Source organism: Engraulis encrasicolus, chromosome 11 (assembly GCF_034702125.1).
Source record: "Engraulis encrasicolus isolate BLACKSEA-1 chromosome 11, IST_EnEncr_1.0, whole genome shotgun sequence".
NCBI lineage: Eukaryota > Metazoa > Chordata > Actinopteri > Clupeiformes > Engraulidae > Engraulis > Engraulis encrasicolus.
Genome location: NC_085867.1, coordinates 15,778,883 through 15,783,597, shown reverse-complemented (window position 1 = coordinate 15,783,597; position 4,715 = coordinate 15,778,883).

The following is a 4,715-nucleotide window of genomic DNA, read 5'->3' as shown; positions in this document are numbered from 1 at the left end:
GGTCTGTCGTCTCTCAAAGTTCATTAAAGTCTTGGGTTGCTCTGGAGTCAAACGTCAAACATCGCCGGCTGTTTTGACACGAATGCTTTTCAGAGAGAAAAAAAGAAAAACCCCTCTCTCTCTCTCTCTCTCTCTCTCTCTCTCTCTCTCTCTCTCTCTCTCGCTCTCTCTGTCAATTTTTCTATCTCCACCACCGATCTTTCTTTTCCTTCTCTTTTTTCTTCGTCTCTCCTCCTGTTGTCTGATGTGTGTCTCAAGGTTAGCCTCTATATCAGAAAGGTGTGAGGCTCGCTCGCAGCAGAGTGGAATTTGCTCTATTGATTGAATGCAGTTAGCAACCTTGAATCCTGAAACACGTGTGTGTGCTGCCTCTACCTCAGAGGCCTGCCCAGCAGTCGACGGCAAAAGGGAATTCAATGCAGTCTGATATTCAGTATGGATGTGCATGGAGGACCTCTCCGATATTCCTGCACTGCTTATAGTGAGAGGGGGGGGGGGTTATATTAACCACCTCCCAGAGACCCCCACTGTTTGTTTTATTTATGCAGTAACTGAGCCAGTTCTTCGCCCCCCCACCCCAGCCAGAAAGATCTCACATTCGTTAGATCTAATTCCACAGTTATGCACTTATCTGTTTTTCCAATTTCCAAATAAAACGTATCGCGTAGGACAAGAAAGTCAAGAGAAATCTGTTACATCCTGGTGGTTGTGGTTGTTCCGTTTTGTTCCGTGAGTGCTGCCTGTATGAGCCCATAGGAGGTTTCTTTTTACACGTACTGCACTGTACCACACCCAAAGACACATTATTTGTGCAGTTTCTCTTTCTCGTCAGTACTATTCTCACAGGTGGTTCAACCCAGCTCTCCTCCACTAATGGTATATGCGCTTGATGTCTAGCAGTCCAGCAGTGTGGCAGACACATTTCTGACATACTTTGACAGTATGACACACAAATAATAACAAGCCTAAGCCCATTGTTATCCCCTGGTGTCATGGTACTGCATGCAGCCATGTTTTCCCATTTATAGACTCTGTATCCATTCAGACTTTTTTGCTAATGAGATATCATGTGTATCTTGTATTCTATTGCAATGTATAGTACTGTATGTGTATCTGGCGTGCAAGCTGCTGGACACCTTAATTTCCTTCTGGATAAATAAAGGAGCTATATCCTACTCTACTTCTTTTTTTTCAGGTGTACGAGGTGTAAATCTCCATGGACATCATTTGTGTCAGCTAGCATCTCCCTCACCTCCCACGACGACACGTCTGTGTGTTTGTACAGGGACTGAGTTGCATGTCTGTTGCTGTGTGCAAGAAGTCCTCACCCTTATGCACGTGCAGGGAAGCTGACACGCAGTGACAAAGGGATCACTTGTCCCGGGCCCAGGGAAAGAGGGGGCCCATATATGGATCCTCATTACATTGTATCGATTGGGTTTGGGGCCCTTTCAGATGTCTTTGTCCCGGGCCCAGCCAAAGCTGTCAGCGGCCCTGTGCGTGTGTGTGTGTGTGTGTGTGTGTGTGTGTGTGTGTGTGTGTGTGTGTGTGTGTGTGTGTGTGTGTGTGTGTGTGTGTGTGTGTGTGTGTGTGTGTTTGTGTGTGTGTGTGTATGTGCGTGTGTGTGTGTGTGTGTGTGTGTGTGTGTGTGTGCTTGTGCGTGTGTGTGTGTGTTTGTATAGGGAACGAGGAGCATGTCTGTAGTGTTGCTTGCGCGAGTCTTAACCCTTATGCATAAGTAATGCAAGGTGATCAATCAGAACATTAGAGGGCCAGTGCCCAAGGCCCCTATTCCCCTGCTCCCCTCTCCTCACCGTGCTGACGGACAGCCAATCAACACTCGCCAGGCTCATAAATGATGCATCACCCCAGGGCTTATGGGTAGCACCTGACTGCTCCTCTCCACGCACACACACACGCAGGCAGGCACGCATGCATGTGCAAGCACACACACACGCACACGCACACACAGGCACACTTGCAGGCACGCACACATACAGACACACACACACACACACACACACACACACACACACACACACACACACACACACACACACACACACACACACACACACACACACACACACACACACACTGTTCTGACATGTTTTCCTTCAATCCTTGCTGTCCAGCACCCCATCCTGTTATCTACAAGAGGTACACGCTGTCCTGAAGTTCTAAGGTAGAATACATTAAACAGTAAGAACTGCATTCTTTTTGAGAAATGACGAAACATAATTACTGATACTGTTGAAAAAAAAAGCTTGAGCCATTTTAGAGATTAATTATATGATAAGTGATGAAAATAATTTGTCCCAAAAAGAGCATGAGGTCTGATGCCTATCATACCACCGAGACATGAACAGGCCCGCCTTTTCCCCCACTCAACAAATGGTAGAGCACTTTTTGACTTAACATCAGACACCTTCCAACACTGAATATTTCAATGTATTCGAAGCAGGTTTAAGGTGCATCTGTTGCCATAGAAATATACTGCACATGTAGATGACGCCACTGTTTTCTGCTTGAATCCAGTGGGACATGTATACCTTGTTTGCCTCAAAATGGATCATGTCTGACATCACGGTGAAGAAGACCAAATAGGCAGAGTTAGTCAACGTGACTTCAAAGTGTAAAACCTAAAACAATTGTTAAAGGTATAATAATATGTAATATTAGTTTATTTCCTGACTCATTCACAAATGAGACAGGGCACAAGGGGACAATTGTCCCGGGCCCAGGGAAAGAGGGGCCCCACAATGGGGTCCTCATTACATTGTATCTATTGGGCTACTAGGGGGCCAAAGCTGTCAACGGCCCTGGCCACCACCATCTAATTCTTAGTATTCATTATAAATGGGATAATTACACTTCTCATACAGGAAAAGCTGGATCTTCTCTATGTTCCGCCATTTTGAATTTCTTGTAATAGTTTTTTTTTTTACTGCAAAACTTACTGTACTTTGGTTATACTAGTAAATAGTAAGTTTACATGTCTAAACAACATCAATTAATGGAACTGGATTGTCATCACCGCATAGGCCAACGATTTCAGTGTAACTTTATTTCTTCTTCTCAATTTGCTTCAATTTGCTTTGTGAGTTGAGCAACACATCAAGTCTATCCTTTTCCTGTTTGATGAGGCTTGTTTTGCTCTGGGCTAGTAGTTTTAAAGCTTAATTTGGCCTCAGGACTTTCCCGCGCTGGCACGCCTGTTTCTATGGATTTCTCATTTTTTACCTGCTCAATTAGGTTCACACACATGCACGGTCAATGCGGGTAATTTCTGCTGCAGTTCCCAACTAGCGTGTGTGTGCTTGTGTGTGCATTTTGGATTACCTTTGCATCATTTCTATTGTTCTCAAGCATGCTTCATGATGAATAGCCTTGGATACATAGCTGTTGGTAATTGTTCCTTGGTCACTTTCCTTTGCACACAAAAATATCCGCATAGCCTGTTTGTTTCGCAAAGTCATTGTCATTTCTGTCACATTTTACCATGGCACTTTCCCTCCCTTATAAAACTAGGATGAACCTAACTGTGTAGTTCAGGTGGACCAATTTGTCTTTGGCAAAATGAATGGGAACTATAGTTTGAGCTTAGGGCCCAAGGGGAAAAGGAATCAGCCAGGAATAGGTGTATATTGTTGGTCCGAATCCCACTGCTGACAGGGTCTGAGTGCACCACGCTGGAAACCTCACTGCTGGTCATGAACTAGGTGGTGTCTGGAATGGGTGGCTTCCAGCCGTTGCCGTGCGAATGGATGAATGTGAGTCTTTGGGGGGAAAAAAAGGTTGCCGCATACGGTAAATGCAGCCCAATTACTGTTTAAAAGGGTGAAGTCGGTACCTTTATGTGTGTGCAAGAGTCTGGAGTCTGGACATGCAAACCTTAATGTGTAAAGCAGTTAAGTCATCAGGTAGTGAATGAATCACAAGTTTCTAATTTAGCGGAATATATAAGCAGATCTTTCCACCTCTGCACATAACCTGCAGTTCTGAGAGCTTTTTAAAATATATTTTGTCATACATGCATGCCCAAACTTGTGTGTGTGTCCACTGTCTGTGTGTCTGTTTTAGAATGTGTGAGTGTGTGAGTGAAAGGCATTCTCCTCGACTCCAATAACAGTTAATAATGTGTGCATGCATTTAGGGGTAAAGTCTTACATCCCCTTTATGGTCTCCATGCATGGGTCTCAGTATAGCCGCCTTGGTTTCATAACCATGGGTTATTGTTGCTCATTAGAAGATATTGTGCAGAAAATGACCACCTTGACTTGACTGGACGACTCACAAAAACACATTACTTTTTTTTTTTTCAAAGGCATTAATATTCCATTATTCCACCGAGGCCACGGCAATTATCTTCCGCTCCGACACGGACTCCGAACAGAACAGAACAGAACAGAACGTTTCAAAGCAGCGTTGTTATGTATGTAGGTATGTCCACCGCTATCAGTTCCTGCCGAGCCCTTAGGGCTTTGCTGTCTGCCAGCTGTGTGTTTGTGTACTGTGCTGATCTGGCATATTGATGACCCCCTCTCCCCCCCCCCCCTCTACCAACCGCAACCCCCCCCATCCAATCCCTGGTATCACCACCAGTGGGAACCAACGGCAAGGAGGTATGTTGTCCCGGGCCCAGGGAGAGATGGGGGCCCAGAATCGGGTCCTCATCACATTGTATGTATTGCGTGGGGGGGGCCTTTCAGATT